Here is an 18809-nt window from a genome sequence, read left to right on the forward strand (position 1 = left end):
TTCGGCGGCAGGTCCTTCGCTCCTAGAGGGAGTGAGGGACCTGCCGCCCCCGAGTTGCCGCACATGCCGCCCCTCTCCCTTGGCCGCCCCATGCACCTGCTTGTTAAGCTGGTGCCTGGAGCCGGCCCTGCTTGCGGTGCAACTCGCAGGCTTTCCTGTAGCAACCATGGTCCCCGTGAGACCTCAACAGCGTGCATGCTCCTGTCTAGGACACCCAAATCCCTGAACACCTTCAAGGCACAGCCAGCCTCTGTGCCCCCCCACTCCATGAATCTTCCCTGCCTCCATGAAGCATGGCGGGGTTCCTTTTCCCCTGACCCCTCAATGAAGGGAGGATCTGGTTCCTTCTTTCACCCCCACTGCAGAGAAAAATGAGAGCTGAGGTTAAACTAAAACTCACCTGCATGAAAAATATTTTAAGATGGAAGGTTGCTGCTGAATAGAGCTATTTTCCTAGCAAGAGCAAAAATTCACACCAGATGGGATTAGCAAAAAAAACCCCAAAAACCTAGAGGGCTTTAATGATGTGTTTGTAATACATAAACACAGCGATTGGCATCAGACTATGTTGTGCTGGAAAAGGGCAATCAGTCAGCCAGGAACTGATTACACAGCTCCACAGTCCCTGGTTGGTTTACCTTTTATCTGTTGAGAAAACTGGAGAGCACCAAAGAGGACAATGCTGTGCCATTCAAATTTGTAGCCAGTAATGGAGTTTAGACACCACCTAGAGATGGAGATACGGCTTACTTTTAAAAAGGGGAGGAAAAAAGTTTTTCACCCCAGATGGGACTCGAACCCACAATCCCTGGCTTAGGAGGCCAGTGCCTTATCCATTAGGCCACTGGGGCTCTATAAGAAGAAGCGTCTCACACTGTTCCTTAACTCTGTGGTGGCCGAACTTTATTTCTCCTTTCTATTCTACTGCCAAGACATTGGATTTGTCCTCCATGAACCCCTGCAACAGCCTCCAGCCTAATCTCATGTGGCTCTCCCCGTCCCGCCGCGCCTCCTGAAATCAGTAACGTATTCCAGGGGGCAACAGCTTTCCTCCTTCCCCTGCCTTGTTCCCTAAGCACAGTTATCACAGCGCCTGCTCCAGAGTGTGTGTGTGTGTGTGTGTGTGTGTGTGTGTGTGTGTGTGTGTGTGTGTGTGTGTGTGTGTGTGTGTCCCCTCCCTCACACTGCTTAGTGAAATTGCCCTAAATGCTTCTGACTCCCCCCCCCCCGGTCCCTTGCAGGGACCCTCCGCCTTGTCCGCCCCAACGCGGGCACCGGGCAGAGGAGGTGGGGTGAGGTGGGACGAGCCCCTGAGGGCTGATGTCACTATCACGTCAAACTCCTGCAAGAAGTAGCGTGACGTCCCCTTGCAAACACAGGGACAGGCCGGTAAAGAGCCGCTGCTGGGCCCTGAGGGCACGGGGAGGGGCGGGCACGGGGCTGCTCCCCTCCCCCCAGCCACACACACACAGAGCTGCAGCTCTTCGCGTAACATACTAGTTACCACAGCGCTGGGGTCGTTACCGCTGTGAGCCGGTGGCCTGGAGGAAAAAGCTTCCTAGTGTAGAACAGCCGGTGTCAAGGGTTCGAATCTCGCGTCAGCGAGCAGCTTAGCGCTCAGGTGTGCAATTAATTCCCCGGCTTACCACGTGTCCCTGCCAAGCTCCAGGACAACAAGAAGCAATGAGGCCGCTTTGTTGAAAGCACCAGCCAGTTGTAGGCACAACGATCACTTTCGACAAGCTCCCGTTTCATTTTTTCCCCTCCTTTAAAGAAAAATGTTGTCACAGCTCATCAGGGGCAATGATAACATTTTTATACATCAGTTTCTTAGAGTGATCTTTGACTCATAAGAAGTCAGGGGACTGGCACCACCCTGGACAATCGCTTTTACAGTCACACCAGGAAAATTAGTCCTTCAATTCCGACAACAGCCGTGAGCAGCCTACGTTAGGATGTACCTCGCTATTTTGATTAGAAAGCTACATGAACTGAAATAATATTTGAAAGAAAACGAGGGTTTGCCTAGAACAAGAAATAAAACTTAAAAACAGGGTTGGGGTTTAATTAATTATTATTATGGCCAATACATTTTTAAAAGGCTCAGATGAGAATTTTCCCACACCCAGTACAAATGCAGAAGAGATGCAAAAGGTATTGTGAGCTTCCCTCGCTAGCATTGCATTTAGGGTGACCAGATGTCCCCATTTTATAGGGACAGTCCCAATATCTAGGGCTTTGTCTTATATAGGCTCCTATTACCCCCCAGCCCCGTCCCGATTTTTCATACTTGCTGTCTGGTCACCCTAATTGCATTATTCTTATAACGTGAAACTCCTCTGCTCTTACCTCCAATGAGCTTTAATAAAGGTGACAACTAATCACTGCTGACTATGATACATGTTGTCTTCACCACTGCTCTTACATCACTTAATGTGACCGCGTGGCCTAATGGATAAGGCGTCTGACTTCGGATCAGAAGATTGAGGGTTCGAGTCCCTTCGTGGTCGATTTTCTTTTAATGGAGGTAATTTCCAACCAGCATAAAAAGATCAAAGTGTTCAATGGAAAAATAAGGAGGAGTATGTTAAAGAGACTGTCTCTAGAGGGAAGGCCATGGAGATTGTTTTGAAGAGTGATTTGTCAGGAAGTAGTTGCACACACTTGGGCCCCTCCATGCCAGGCTGCGAAAGCAGCTTCCCCACAAGAGTAGGGAAAGCAGAGCTTAGCTCCCAGACCACACCACAGACATAACCATCCTGCCCTCCTCTACCCATTCAGAATTGATCCCTATGCGTGAGAAATAGGTCCTATTATTATAGCTCTAATTTAACCCTATGCATTTGGGACAAGTGCATGGTGTCAGCTTGGCATCTCTATAGAAAGGTCGGGAGGAAGATAAGGGGGAAAAACAAGAGATGATAGGCATTGCCTTGCTACAAATGAATGTACAAGGAAGTAATGTGACAAGGAAGCTTCAGGACAGAGAATGCGTACACAGATGTGCTACGCACCTAGGCACACAAGTGATCATGCCCAGCCGGGCTGTGTATAATCAAAAGGGCTTGTGTCCAAATGCCCACCCAGAGTTAAACGCTCACAAAGAAATGAGCTTGTTACTCTCTGGGTGATTCACTTTCTGTAGTGAAAGTGTCCAAATAAGAACAGTGCTGATATTGTTCTTGTGAGCTAGGTGTGGGAAAGAGATATGCTGTCTAGCTCCTGAGTCACTGGCACTCTGGTATGAAACGAGTTGCTTGGTACTAAAACGAATGGAGTGAAGACTCTTGCAGATGCATTTGGAAAAAGCAGAAGATAAAAAGCTGCTTGCAGTAGAAGGGGACTAACAGGGCTTAGTGTCAACAAGAGGCAGAAAAGGGACTTGAAGGAACAAAAATCTTCACGCAACTATACTTCAGAGCAATACGAGGAATCAAGTGACAAATAAGGCAGACTCCTTTTTGCCTGGTTCTAGTGGCCTAATACAGGCAATAGCTTCCTAACCTAAGGATTAGGGGTTCAAGTCTCATCTCTAGGGTGAAATGTTGCTTTCATAATTGTAAAAAAAAAAAAAAAAAAAAAAAGTGTTTTAAACCTCTATATATTATCATTTTAGTTAGAGCACATTTTAATTGAAATATATTTAAGGCATCTTTTAACCTATTTATTGTTTCCAGGAACAATAAATAAAACAATTTGAAAAACTAAGAATACTTTTTATTTACTACAGACCAAGATGTAGTAGATGTAGTCAGTGAGTGATCTCATCTGTCCTACAGGGATAAGCTATCCTCTATTTATTTTATATGTTCCATTTTATTGGCATTTCTTTCATATTAAGTAATAGAGTCTTTCAACAGAATTAAATCACTAGCCACCTCATTCAGGGAGATTGGAGATCCAGCTATGAGGACTTTACTTGTAACTCTCTTGAGGCACTGCACGTGATTTTTGAAAGTTACATCCCTTCTCACTTTTAAAGCAAACATTTTTTCATGTAAAGGCTGAGCACGACAGATAGACACACACAAAACTTAATATTATTGGGGGAAGGGTCAGTGGTCACACACTTCATAGCTTCTGTAGGCAGAGATCATTGCACACACAGAGACCCTGATGTATCCCTCCATTCCCCCCACAAACCCTGTGTGCCACCCTCCCATCGCCTTCTATTTCAGGGACTTCCTGTAAGCCCCACAATTCCCTCCTTGCAGGGATTGTGGGTGTACTCCCCTCCCCCATATCAGGGTCCTTCAGTCTTCTACCACCACCACGGGTTGTTTGTGACCCTGCTCCCCATAGCTATGTGTGCCCCTATTACTCCCCCCTCCTAGGGTCCCCCTGAGAGGGGCTCTGTGTGCACCTCCTTCTCATCACCTCACCAGAATCCTCCATCTCCCCCCTCCACCCACTCCCATGTCCCCCATTCTCCCCCCATGCCAGGTGCTCTGTCTGCCCCCCCAACCCCCATTCCCACCTGGATTAGCACAGCCTTACCAGAGCACCCCCTCACAGCATCAAGCAGCACAGCAGCCACTCCAACTTTGTGGGTCCTCCGCTGCTCCACGCTCCAGCTGGGCCTCTGACAGCCCTACCCCTTCCAGGGTACCCACCCACCAGGCAACAAGCATAAAGAAACCAACTCTTCCCTTTCCTCCAGGATACCTGACCACCAACAGTCTCCCTAGACCCAGCCACCATGAACACCCACCCTACACCTGCTCACCCAGCCTGCCTCTTAGCAACAGAGCTGTGCTCGCCTCTCCTCTTTAATACCTCCCTGGTGTTGCAGAGCAGGTTGATTGCATCTCCAGTACCCAATTAACTCTTTCCTGCCTCGGGTGGGGTTTGCATGCCACATTGCACCACCTTTCCTCCATGCTAGGTGGTTGTGTGTGCCCCCTCTCCCCATACCAAGGTCCACCATTCTCCCTTCCCCTTTGTTAGGGGCTGCGTGCGTGCCCCCATTCCCAACTCCGCATGACCCCCTCTTCTCCCTCCCCCCCTCCCATTCTTCTTCTTTCTGTCTGGGAGATAAGTCATTCACGGTGTCAACATGGTCAATTCTATTGGGAAGAAGGGCAGAGATAAAATGGAGGTGTTGTAAAGCTGGAAGACATTAACACACTGCTACTCAGCCGGTGGTTCTTGAGCTGCAAGTGGCTTTGTGCAACACATGATATTAAAACACTGTGATTTAATTATTAACCAATCAGGGATGTTTTTACTATGGTATTAACCAATTGTAGTTGATAAAATACTTCAGCTTTGCTCCCCTCCCAGGGGCCATGGGGCTCGGGCTTTGGCCCTCCTGCCCAGGGCAGCGGAGCTAGGGCAGGCTCAGGTTTCAGTCCCCCCTCTTGGGGTCATGTAATATTTTTTTGTAGTCAGGAGTGGGTTGTGGTGCAATGAAGTTTGAGAACCCTTGTGATAGATGGTCCCTTACACACACAACACCCCACACCCAACCATAGTCAGGTTACTCCCAGTCCCAAAGAACCAATCACTCACCCCAGGTCAAGTGCACCCTAGATCTCTCACCTAAGAGAACACTTGTAGCCAATCCTATCATTGTGACATTGCACCCAGTATTCTTCACCGAGATATTATGATATGATTATGACATAATCATAATGTATTTTATGCAAGATACGGCATGTAAGGTGTCTTTGGAAAAGTTATGATTTACTGAATATGATTAACCTATTTGTATGCATGTGTCATTTTTGTATCTGAAGTTGGGAATATTGACTGTATCTGTATTTCCTGTAGTTATTCCTGGGCAATACCCACTAGGCAAAAGGCTCTCAGTCTAAATCAGTGGTTTTCAAACTTTTTTTCTGGAAACCCAGTTGAAGAAAATTGTTGATGCCCGTGACGCAATGATGCTGGGGATGAGGAGATTGGAGGGGCTCAGGGCTAGGGCAGAGGTATGGAGTGCGGGGGTGAGGGCTGCAGGGTGGGGCCAGGAATGAGGGGTTCAGGGTGAGGGAGGGAGCTCTGGGCTAAGGCAGGGCGTTGGGGTGTGGGAGGGAGTCAGGGCTCTGGGCTGGGGGTGCAGGCTCTGGGTTGGGGCGAGGGATGAGGGGTTTTGGGTGAAGGGGCTCCAGGTTTGGGGATGGCTCAGGGCTGGGAATTGGGGTGTGGGCTTACCTCGGGCGGCTCCTAGTCAGCGGCGCAGCTGGGGTGCTCAGGCAGGCTTCCTGCCTCTTGTGGCATCGCGGACCGCACGGCGGCCCGGAAGCAGCCAGCAGCAGGTCCGGCTCCTAGTTGGAGGCATGCAAGAGGCTCTGCAATGCTTTTGCCTGCAGGCACCGCCCCCACCCCAGCTCATAGTTGGTACTCTGGGCAAGGGCAGTGCATAGAGTCCTGTGGCCCTCCTGCCTAGGAGCCGGCCGCTTCCAGGGCACAGCATGGTTTCAGAACAGGTAGGGACCAGCCTGCCTTAGCCGGGCAGCACCACCAACAGGACTTTTAACAGCCCAGTCAGTGGTGCTGACCAGAGCCACCCTGACCCACGGCTGCCCAGAGGATTCAGGGGGCCTGTGGCAAAGCAATTTTGGGGGCCCTTTCCCTAAAAAAAAGTTGCAATACTATAGAATATTATATTCTCGTGGGGGCCCCTGTGGGGCCCAGGGCCTGGGGCAAATTGCCCCACTTCCCCCCCCCCCCGGGTGGCACTGCCACGACCCAGTGCCTTACATTCTGCGACTCAGTACTGGGTTGCGACCCAGAGTTTGAAAACCACTGGTCTAAATGACAGACTGGGAAGGCCCCATTCAAGTTGGATGGCCCACCAGGGGAACATTTAGCTCACAATGGACTGTGGAAAACACCCATCTACATCTAATGGGCTTTCCTGTAAACGTTCTAATTAAAGTATGGATAATGGCCTGTGCTATGACTAAGCAAAGCAGCCATGGGCATGTGACTTGCCCGTGTGACTCTACAGGAACATGTGACCAGGTCACCTGGTACTGGACTCCAGCTTAGACTACCATTTTTCCCCCCACTGGCTAGCGTGGGAACCAAGCTTGGAGACAAAGGGTTCCCGCCCTATGCAAAAGCTATTTAAGGCTGGAGAGTGACATCATTGTGGTTCTTCACTGATTCCCCACCCAAAGAGACTCTTGGAAACACCTGAGGAACAAGGACTGAATTGGGGGGAAGTGTTGGACCCAGGCTAGAGGGATTTTTAGCCTGTGAATGAAACATCTGGGGTTTCTAAGCTGCAAGCCAGTGCAGCTTGCGCCTTAAGAATCTGCAGATTGCTTGCATCATTGTCATTTAGGGTGAGAATTTGCCATTCATATCTAACCTATGTAGTATATTAAGCTTAGTTTGCATGTTTTGTTTATTTGCTAGGTACACAGGAACAAATGAATATAAACTAGATCATAGAATATCAGGGTTAGAAGGGACCTCATCTAGTCTAACCCCCTGCTCAAAGCAGGACCAATCCCCAGACAGATTTTTGCCCCAGATCCCTAAATGGCCCCTCAAGGATTGAACTCACAACACTGAGTTTAGCAGTCCAATGCTCAAACCACTGAGCTATCCCTCCTTATAATCACTTAAAATTTATCTTTTGTAGTTAATAAACTTATTTTTGCTTTATCTAAAACTGGTGTGTGGGAGTCATAGCTTGGGGCAGAAAGCTATGGCATTTCTGTCTCCGCATTGAGGGAGAGGGCGAATTTCAGGAGCTTACGCTGTACAGTTCTCTGTGCTGTGCAAGATGGTATAATTTGGGGTTTCCACTCCAGAGGAGGGTGCATGCCTTAGGAACAGGGTAGTGCCTTAGCTGTGCCTTCCTATGCAGGGGCTGGTTAAAAAACCTGTGTGTATGTAACTACAGCTGGGTGTGTCCCTACCTGTGTGTGTGCTGGAGTCTGGAAGGGGGCTTGGCAGTAGTACTGTGTGAGTGGAAACTCAGGCTGGTAGGTCAGGGTGGGGGGCTCAGTGATACCCCAGTTCCAGGCAGGAACCCAGGGGGAACCTGTCACAAAGTGCACCCTAGATCTCTCACCCAAGAGAACACTTGTAGCCAATCCTATCACAAACTAACTGAAGATGTATTAACTAGGAAAAAGAAATGAGTTATTTACAAGGTTAAAGCAGGTAAACATACACATGCACACACAAATTAGTTAGTCTTGGGTTCCAAAAGGTGACAGAAAACTGCTGTAATATGCAAGCTCTATAGATCCTTTAGCCTGGGGTGTCCACGGGGGAGGGGGCAAGCAGGGGCAGGCCTTGTCCCCCCAATAATCTGCAGAGGCCCAGAGCTCCTTCATTCCTGGGGCCACGGCAGGGGCACAGAACATACCTCTCCAAAAGTTGTCACATTTCAATTCCTGTGTTCGCCCCTGGGGCAAACCCAAGCTAAACAGCGAGGGATCCCTTGCTTATGCTTTGTTTGAAGTCCTGCCCTCTCCGGGAAGTCCAAGCAGCATATGGATACAGTTCCTTCTTTCCAGGGATTTTTATTCAAACTGATGGGAGGAGGCCTTGTGCACATCTCCTGGTCATAGGTGTTAATTGCTTCTCCACCAGCACAAAGTCTGTCTTTTGATGTTTCACAATGGATCATTTGGTTTCAATGGGCCTTCTTGTGTGTAGGACCTAACACCTTCTGAAAGAAAGCCAGTAACTGAAACAGGGAAGAAGCATTAAATAGTTCCAGAGGTTTACAACGCAGACACTTAATATAACCTTATAACATGGGGAACTGATGTTAAGTAAGATTAACATGTGCAGCACCCTACAAGAACTTCAAACACTAAACATATTCTTATAACACTCATATCTCTTTTACCAATACTAACACACAGGTTAGCCAGACTGGTTTCCAGCTATGCATGTGCCAGTGTTCAGTGAGGGTTAGGGGCCTTGGCATGAGCTGACATCTGGTCCGCCAATGTCACAAAAAAAACGAGAGAAGTAACAAAGCAAGCTTTTAAATGAAAGCTCCTTCCATGTGAGATTTTGTTAATCTGTTGAGTTATGCTTTCACCCATACATCTGTGACCATTTTAAAGTCAGCATGGATTGGGAGGAGGAAAATCCCAGCAGTACTATAAACTCTCCTACGTAGAAGAGACTCAGAAGCATGAAGAATGGGAGGAATCACCTCGACAAATTGTATCGACAATCTGTTTGGCTAACACAAGTCCAGCAAGCAAAATCCAGTTGCAATCCAGTACCCAGCCTCCCCTCTGTAATTGTGCCAGCAGGTCGACTTTGGTTAGGAGGGAAATTTCTATCCAGTTGTGACTGAAGTTAAATGGAGAAGAAATAAACAAGAGATGTGCACCTCTGCTTTACGTTGAAAACAACTAAAACAAAACAGGAAGTTCCTCAACACCATCAGTTTTAATGATCTCTATAGAGCCAATTGTGACAGGTTCCCCTGGGGTGCCACCTGGAACTGGGGTACCACTGAGCCCCCCTGACCCACCAGCCTGGGCTCCCTATACATTGTACTGTTGTGACTAGCCTGCCAAGCCCTCTCCCAGGCTCCAGCACACATACGAGTAGGGACACACCCAGCTGCAGTTACATACACACAGGTTCCTTAATCAGCCCCTGCCTGGGATGGCACAGCTAAGGCACCTCCCAGTTCCTAAGGCATGCACCCCCCTCTGGAGTGTAAACCCCAAATTATACCATCTTGCACTGCACAGAGATCTGTACAGCGTATGCTTATGCAATTTGCCACCTCCCTCAATGTGGAGAAGGCTATGCAACAGCTTTCTGGCCCAAGTTATGACACCCACACACTGGTTTTAGACAAAGCAAAAATAAGTTTATTAACTATAAAAGATTGCTATCCCTTATAATCACTTAAAAGCTAACAGATCAAAGCAGATTACCTAGCAAACAAACAAAATATGCAAACTAAGCTTACTATACTAAAGAGATTGGACACGAGTAGCAAATTCTCATCCTAAATGATGAAGCAAGCAGTCTCCACTTGCTTACAGCTTAAAAACCCCAGGTGTTCCTTTCACAGGCTAAAAATCCCTCTAGCCTGGGTCCAGCATTTCCCCCCGCCCAGTTCGGTCTTTGTTTCTCAGGTGTTTCCAGGCAGGGGCGGCTCCAGGCACCAATGCAGCAAGTGCATGCCTGGGGCGGCAAGCCGCGGGGGGGGCGGTGTGCCGGTCGCCATGAGGGCAGTAGTCAGGTCGCCTTCGGCGGCATGCCTGTGGGAGGTCCGCCGGTCCGGCGGCTTCGGCGGCAATTTGGTGGTGGGTATGCCGAAGGTGCGGGACCGGCAGATCAGAAACGCTGCCGAATCCGCGTGACCAGCGGACCGCCCGCAGGCGTGCCACCAAAGGCCGCCTGACTGCCGTGCTTGGGGTGGCAAAAAACATAGAGCCTCCTCTGTTTCCAGGAGTCTCTTTGGATGGGGAGTCAGTGAAGAACCATGATTATGTCACTCCCCTGCCTTAAATAGCTTTTGCATAGGGTGGGAACCCTTTGTCTCCAAGCTTGGGTCCCACGCCAGCCTGTGGAAAAGCACTGACATCCCAAGATGGAGTCCAGCACCAGGTGACCTGGTCACATGTTCCTGTAGAGTCACATGGGCAAGTCACATGCCCATGGCTGCTTCGCTTAGTCATAGCAGAGGCTATTACCCATACTTTAGTTAGAATGTTTACAGGAAAGCCCATTAGATGTAGATGGGTGTCTTCCACGGTCCATTCATAGCCAAGTGTTCCCCTGATGGGCCATCCAACTTGCATGGGCCCTTGCCAGCCAGTCATTTAGACTGAGAGCTTTTTGCTTAGTGGGTGTTGCCCAGGAATAACTACATGAAATACAGATACACAGTCAATATTCCTAACTTCAGATACAAAAATGATCCAAGCATACAAATAAGATCAACATATTCAGTAAATCATAACTTTTTCAATGATATCTCACATACCTTATCTTGCATGAAATACATCATGATTATGCCATATTCATAGGGTGACCAGACAGCAAATATGAAAAATCGGGACAGGGGGTGGTGGGTAATAGGAGCCTATATAAGAAAAAGACCCAAAAATTGGGACTGTCCCTATAAAATTGAGACATCTGGTCACCCTACATACTCATATCATAATATTACTATGAAGAATATGGGATATAGTGTCACACCAACTGAAATGTGGGATGCTTTGGGAAAGGTGTTGCGTGGGAGCAGTCCTTTCACACCCCACAAAGAGAGGTCTCTTCTATGGACATAAGTCCATGACAGTCTCAGGCTATGTCTACACTACAGAATTAGGTCGGATTTATAGAAGCCGGTTTTATAGAAACCGGTTGTATGCAGCCGATTGTGTGTGTCCCCACCTAAAATGCTCTAAGTGCATGAAGTCGGCGGACCGCGTCCACAGTACCGAGGCTAGCGTCGACTTCCGGCGCATTGCACTATGGTACCTATCCCACAGTTCCCGGAGCCTCCGGCGCCCATTGGAATTATGGGTTGAGATCGCAATGCCCGGATGATGCAAAGCAGTGCCGCGAGGGGTTCTGGGTACATTGCGTCAGGCCCCTCCCCCGCCGTCACAGCAACGGCAGACAATAAATTCGCGCCTTTTTACCTGGGTTACCTGTGCAGACAACATACCACGCCAAGCATTGAGCCCGCTCAGCTCAGCTCACCGTCACCATATCTCTTCCGGGTGCCGGCAAACGTGGGACTGCATTGCTAAACAGCAGCAGCAGCTTACTGCCTTTTGGCGGTAGACAGTGCAGCATGACTGGTAGCCTTCATTGGCGATCTGGGTGCTGGCAGCTGTGGGGCTGGCAGCCGTAGGGCTGCATTGCACCAGCCCCTTGCCTTTTGGTAGAAGATGGTATATTACGACTGGTAACCGTCGTCATCATACTGCAGTGGCTGTCGATCATGAGCACCCGGGCAGACAATGATGGTTATCAGTCGTAGTATGCTATTTTCTGCCAAGTGCCCAATATTGTCTGCTAAGCACCCAGAAGAGGCCGAGGGCTATCTGGGTGCTGGCAGACATGGGGCTGGCAGCCGTGGGGCTGCATTGCACCAGCCCCCTTGCCTTGATGATGATGGTTATCAGACGTATTATGCGCAGGATGGGGCAACATTGCTACACAGCAGCAACCCCTTGCCTTTTGGGCAGTAGATAGTATATTACGACTGGTATCCATCGTTGTCATACTGGGCATCAGATCGTGCAATAGACCTGAAGGCTTACTGCCAAGCGCCCAGTATTTGCTGCCAAGCACCTAGAAAATGCCGAGGGCTATCAGTCATGCTGCACCGTCGTCTTAAGATGTAAAAAATAGATTTATTCTGTATTCATTTGCTTCCCCCCTCCCTCCTGTTAAACCCTGGCTTTTGAGTTCAATCTTTGGGGGGGGGGGCATTCTGTGTGACAGTTGTTTGTGTTTCTCCCTGATGCAAAGCCACCTTTCTTGATTTTAATTCCCTGTACCTGTACGCCATGTCGTCACTCACCCCTCCCTCTCTCCCTCCCTCCCTTCCCCTGGTCCGTCAGATACTACTTTCGCGCCTTTTTTCAGACCAGACGCCATAGCTAGCACTGGGATCATGGAGCCCGCTCAGATCACCGCGGCAATTATGAGCACTATGAACACCACGCGCATTGTCCTGGAAAACATGCAGAGCCTCCTGGACATGCCAAAGCCAAACCAGGACCAGCTGAGAAGGAGGCGATTGCAGCGCGGCGACGATAGTGATGAGGAAATTGACATGGACCTCTCACAAGGCACAGGCCCCAGCAATGTGGAAATCCTGGTGTTACTGGGGCAGGTTCATGCCGTGGACCGCCGTTTCTGGGCCCGGGAAACAAGCACAGAGTGGTGGGACCGCATCGTGTTGCAGGTCTGGGACGATGCCCAGTGGCTGCGAAACTTTCGCATGCGTAAGGGCACTTTCATGGAACTTTGTGACTTGCTTTCCCCTGCCCTGAAGCGCCAGAATACCAGGATGAGAGCAGCCCTCACAGTGGAGAAGCGAGTGGCGATAGCCCTGTGGAAGCTTGCAACGCCAGACAGCTACCGGTCAGTCGGGAATCAATTTAGAGTGGGCAAATCTACTGTGGGGGCTGCTGTGATCCAAGTTGCCAGGGCAATGAGAGACCTGGTGATATCAAGGGTAGTGACTCTGGGAAACGTGCAGACCATAGTGGATGGCTTTGCTGCAATGGGATTCCCAAACTGTGGTGGGGCGATAGACGGAACCCATATCCCTATCTTGGCACCGGCGCACCAAGCCGCCGACTACATAAACCGCAAGGGGTACTTTTCAATGCTGCTGCAAGCCCTGGTGGATCACAAGGGACGTTTCACCGACATCAACGTGGGCTGGCCGGGAAGGGTACATGATGCTCGCGTCTTCAGGCAGTCTCTTCTGTTTCGAAAGCTGGAGGAAGGGACTTTCTTCCCGGACCAGAAAATAACCATTGGGGATGTTGAAATGCCTATCGTGATCCTTGGGGACCCAGCCTACCCCTTAATGCCATGGCTCATGAAGCCGTACACAGGCAGCCTGGACAGTAGTCAGGACCTGTTCAACTACAGGCTGAGCAAGTGCAGAATGGTGGTGGAATGTGCATTTGGCCGTTTAAAAGCGCGCTGGCGCAGCTTACTGACTCGCTCAGACCTTAGCGAAAAGAATCTCCCCATTGTTATTGCTACTTGCTGTGCGCTCCACAATATATGTGAAAGTAAGGGGGAGACATTTATGGCGGGGTGGGAGGTTGAGGCAAATCGCCTGGCCGCTGATTACGCGCAGCCAGACACCAGGGCGGTTAGAGGAGCACAGCAGGGCGCGGTGCGCATCAGAGAAGCGTTGAAAACCAGTTTTGTGACTGGCCAGGCTACGGAGTGAAACTTCTGTTTGTTGCTCCTTGATGAACCCTCTGCCCCTCCCCCACCACCCTGTTAACTCTACTTCCCTGCAAACCAACCACCCCACCCTCCCCTACTACCCTCCCCCCTTCGAGCACCACTTGCAGAGGCAATAAAGTCATTGTTGCTTCACATTCATGCATTCTTTATTAATTCAGCACACAACTAGGGGGATAATTGGAAAGGTAGCCCGGGATGGGTGGGGGAGGAGGGAAGGAAAAGGACACACTGCAATTTAAAACTTTAAAACTTATTGCACTGGAAATCATCTAGGGTGGAGTGAGTGGGTGGCCGAAGGCCCCCTCACCGTGTTCTTGGGCGTCTGGGTGAGGAGGCAATGGGACTTGGGGAGGAGGGCTGCTGGTTACACAGGGGCTGTAGCGGCGGTCTCTGCTCCTGCTGCCTTTCCTGCAGCTCAACCATACGCAGGAGCATATCACTTTGATGCTCCAGCAGCCGGAGCATCGACTCTTGCTTTCTGATTACAAGTTGACGCCACCTCTCCTCTTCAGCCCGCGTTTCAGCACGCAACTTCTCATCTTCAGCACGCCACCTCTCCTCTCGCTCATATTGGGCTTTTTTAAAATCAGTCATTGACTGCCTCCACGCATTCAGCTGTGCTCTGTCAGCGTGGGAGGCAGTCTGAAGTTCAGTAAACATTTCGTCACGCGTCCTTCGCTTCCTTCTTCGAATATTCACTAGCCTCTGCGAAGGAGTAAGATTTGCAGCTGGTGGAGAAGGGAGAGGTTGTTAAAAAGATACATTTTAGAGAACAATGGGTAGACTCTTTCACGTTAGATTTTGCTGTTCACAACATCACACAGCACATGTGCTTTCGTTACAAGGTCGCATTTTTCCTCTTATATTGAGAGTCTCCTGGTTTGGTGTGAGAGATCACTCACGCAGTGCCAGGACACAGATTTCAGCTTGCAGGCAGCCATGGTAAGACATATAGTCTTTGGGCTTTTTTAACCTTCTTAACATGTGGGGATGGTTTCAAACAGTTCTGCCCTCATTTCCCATACCAAGCACCCGTGCCATTTAAAATGGGTTTGCAATGTAAAAGGAGGGGCTGCGATTTCAGGTTTAACATGCAGCACAAACCCACCTAACTCCCCTCCCCCTCACACCCAATTCTCTGGGATGGTCACTTCACCCCTCCCCCCCACCGCGTGGTTAACAGCGGGGAATATTTCTGTCCAGCAGACCAGGAAGGGGCACCTCTGAATGTCCCCTTAATAAAATTGCCCCATTTTAACCAGGTGACCGTGAATGATATCACTCTCCTGAGGATAACAAAGAGCGATAAGGAATGGATGTTGTCTGCATGCCAGCAAACACCGGGACCATACGCTGCCATGCTTTGTTATGCAATGATTCCAGACTACGTGCTACTGGCCTGGCGTGGTAAAGTGTCCTACCATGGCGGACGGGATAAGGCAGCCCTCCCCAGAAACCTTTTGCAAAGGCTTTGGGAGTACATGAAGGAGAGCTTTCTGGAGATGTCCCTGGAGGATTTCCGCTCCATCCCCATACACGTTAACAGACTTTTCCAGTAGTTGTACTGGCCGCGATTGCCAGGGCAAATTAATCATTAATCATTAAACACGCTTGTTTTTAAACCATGTGTAATATTTACAAAGGTACACTCACCAGAGGTCCCCTTGTGTGCCCTCAGGGTCTTGGGTCAGTTCGGGGGTTACTGTTTCCAGGTCCAGGGTGACAAACATATCCTGGCTGTTGGGGTAACTGGTTTCTCCGCTTCCTTGCTGCTGTGAGCTATCTATGTTCTCTCCATCCTCATCTTCCTCGTCCGCCGAACCCGCTTCCCCGTTTGCAGAGAGGGACTCATAGAACACGCTTGGGCTAGTGGTGGCTGCACCCCCTAGAATGGCATGCAGCTTCGCGTAGTAGCGGCATGTTTGCAGCTCTGCCCCGGACCTTCCGTTTGCGTCTCTGACTTTGTGGTAGGCTTGCCTTAGCTCCTTAATTTTCACGCGGCACTGCCGCGCGTCCCTGTTATGGCCTCTGTCCTTCATGGCCTTGGAGATCTTTTCTAATGTTTTGCCGTTTCTTTTACTGTTTCGGAGTTCGGCGAGCACTGCTTCATCTCCCCAGATGGCGATCAGATCCTGTACCTCCCGTTCGGTCCAGGCTGGAGCTCTTCTGCGATCCTGGGACTGGGACTGGGACTCCATCATGGTTACCTGTGCTGATGGGCTCTGCATGGTCACCTGTGCTCTCCACGCTGAGCAAACAGGAAATGAAATTCAAACGTTCGCGGGGCTTTTCCTGTCTACCTGGCCAGTGCATCTGAGATGAGAGTGCTGTCCAGAGCGGTCACAATGAAGCACTGTGGGATAGCTCCCGGAGGCCAGTAATGTCGAATTCCGTCCACACTAACCCAATTCCGACCCCCTAAGGTCGATTTTATCGCTAATCCCCTTGTCGAGGTGGTGTTAGGAAACCGGTTTAAAGGGCCCTTTAAGTCGACAGAAAGGGCTTCGTAGTGTAAACGTGTCCAGGCTTAAGTCGATTTAACGCGGCTAAAGTCGACCTAAACTCGTAGTGTAGACCAGGCCTCAGCTCAGAACTTGCACACAGACTTTTGGGGCCTCAGTAGACCCAGTCCTTCCAACCCTCCCCTAAAGATTGGGGCTGTAGGGTGAAAAACAAGATCCATTTCAATTTAGGCTTAAACAGTTTATTTTAGCCTTTATTTTGTACGGCTTAAGACCATGCTGTTGTCACCTATGAATACGTGCAAAAGCAGGTCAGGCAAGAAAGATCATTGAACAAGTTAAGTCTCTTGGGGACAGGGCAACTCTTCAAATCTCTGGTCTTCTATACTCTCCTATTGTCCATCACCTATATTTTAATCCCTTGTCCCATAATTTTGCACAACTCAGTTTTTACCTAGTTACCTCATCTGTGCACCTATGTACTCTAAACCCCCTAATTAAAACATTCTCATGCATAAATCATGACAACTTAATACATTTTTGCTTATCCCAAGAACACGAGAATGGCCATACTGGATCAGACCAATGGTCTATTTAGCCCAGTATCCTGTCTTCCGTCAGTGGCCAGTGCCAGATGCTTCTGAGGGAATGAACAGAACAGGGCAGTTATTGAGTGATCCCTCTGCCATCCAGTCCTAGTTTCTGGCCTCCTGCTAAAAATTACTTTTTCCTGTCTACTTCTGTCATCTATTCTTCATTGTCAGCCCCACTGGCTTCATCTAGTTTTTATTTTACAGGTCTGTTTTTGTGGCCTTTCGTTTTTACGTCTTAAAGTGTCTTGTTGGGGGTTATGGGGAGGGGACCTGAAGTTAACAATTCCCTCACGACACTCTGCTTCACCCCGCTATTTACATAGTCCAAGGATTTTTACAGACAAGACACACAAGCCAGTTTCCAGTTTACATAGTCCTTTCTTGACCCACTATCCCTCACCCAGCACCAGGTCTGAAAGCCCAACACTTAGTCCATAAGATAATGTCACTCAGAGGGCAGCAATTGTGCTGTAGGAGCATCAAGACTCACATGATCTTTAGTGCTTTATTCTATTAAGTGGGACATAGAAATCTGTGTGTCCATTAGGAAATCAGTGTCTGGGACTGATAAATGGAAATATCCCTAAAATCAGAGGGCACAGGTGGTTTGTTTTTTTAAACAGCATTGAAACACATCTCAGTGTTGATACATACTTTGCCTTCCCTGACCCAACAGGTACATTTATTTTTTACTTGCTGTTTTCACGGATATCTGGGGCTGACAGAGATTGGCCAGGTCCTCATTTGATCTCCAAATGGTTTTTTGAAGTGGGATCATGTTGGTGTAGTCAGGCTACAGTGAAAGTTCAGCTCTCTATTGAGGACTCATAAAAGTGCACGCCAGAGTGTGTTTCATATTTTTCTATGATCATTAATACTCCTTAGGGATGAAGGCATTACAGGCTGAGGCACTGTGACAAAGAAATTAAACAGGACAGCTGGCTACCCCACATGGGACTTTCCCAAGGTAGAGCTTTTGGGCTAGAGTGGGTCTACCCAAATGCACTGCCAGCCCTTTATCTTTAGTGATGAACACATGCATAGAACTAGAAGTCATGTAGTTTTCATTGGCAACAGTCCCAAACTTCTCAGGTTTCCCCTACTTGCAGTCCCCTGTCTCAGTGGGGGTCCTCTCTCCACCCCACCATCTTCCTTCATTATAACTAAAGCTGATGTCTCCTTTCTTGCCATCATTCGTGCTAACTAATGCTTGTCCATCCTTCTTTAACAACTTCAGAGGGGAAAAGGAAGAAATCAGCAAGTCCTGATCTGTGGGTTACAGAGGAAGATTAGTGTGTTATTTGTTCTCTTGGGCTCTGTATTTCAAGCTAGGACCCTGTATAAAACTTCACTGGGATTAGCCTTCGGTTTATGTCAACGAACTCGGTATGGCTTTCTAGTGAAAGCCTCTGAGATCGGTTGGCTGTATTAAAGCTCCGTGGGCAGCTAATTTGGCATGGGCAAAGACTGGTTCTGCAAAGGAAGGACATAGTTCTGAGAGAGAAAAAAAGCCACTCGACCACGAAGGGACTCGAACCCTCAATCTTCTGATCCGAAGTCAGACGCCTTATCCATTAGGCCACGCGGTCACCGTGACTACATTCCTGGCACATGATAGGAAAGAGCATCCCTGTCACCTGGCTCCTGCTCGGAAGAGGTTTTACGCATCGCTGCAGATGCTAATACAGAGCGATAGGGCTGCTCCCGGCACACGCAGCTGGACCAGTCACCCACCCACATGCTCACCCAGCGCCCACCTTTGCCAAGGAGACCAAGGAAGACATTTTTGCCCTGGTGCAGCGTGGGAGGAGGGGAAAATACCCTCTCCAACGTGTGCCTGGTTTGCACGGGCATT

The 18809-nt window shown here is 49.2% G+C and overlaps 3 non-coding genes across 3 annotated transcripts; 1 reads left to right on the plus strand and 2 right to left on the minus strand.

The window, feature by feature from the left end:
• Window positions 1–778: 778 nt before the first annotated feature.
• TRNAR-CCU lies at window positions 779–851 on the minus strand. The gene has a single exon. It is a non-coding gene; the product is annotated as a tRNA-Arg (tRNA).
• A 1586-nt stretch (window positions 852–2437) lies between these two features.
• Window positions 2438–2510, plus strand: TRNAR-UCG. Its single transcript has one exon. It is a non-coding gene; the product is annotated as a tRNA-Arg (tRNA).
• Window positions 2511–18470: 15960 nt separating this feature from the next.
• Window positions 18471–18543, minus strand: TRNAR-UCG. Its single transcript has one exon. It is a non-coding gene; the product is annotated as a tRNA-Arg (tRNA).
• Window positions 18544–18809: the final 266 nt, after the last annotated feature.

The sequence above is a fragment of the Terrapene carolina genome, unplaced genomic scaffold, assembly GCF_002925995.2.
Source record: "Terrapene carolina triunguis isolate 2854851 unplaced genomic scaffold, T_m_triunguis-2.0 Scaffold192, whole genome shotgun sequence".
Lineage (NCBI taxonomy): Eukaryota > Metazoa > Chordata > Testudines > Emydidae > Terrapene > Terrapene triunguis.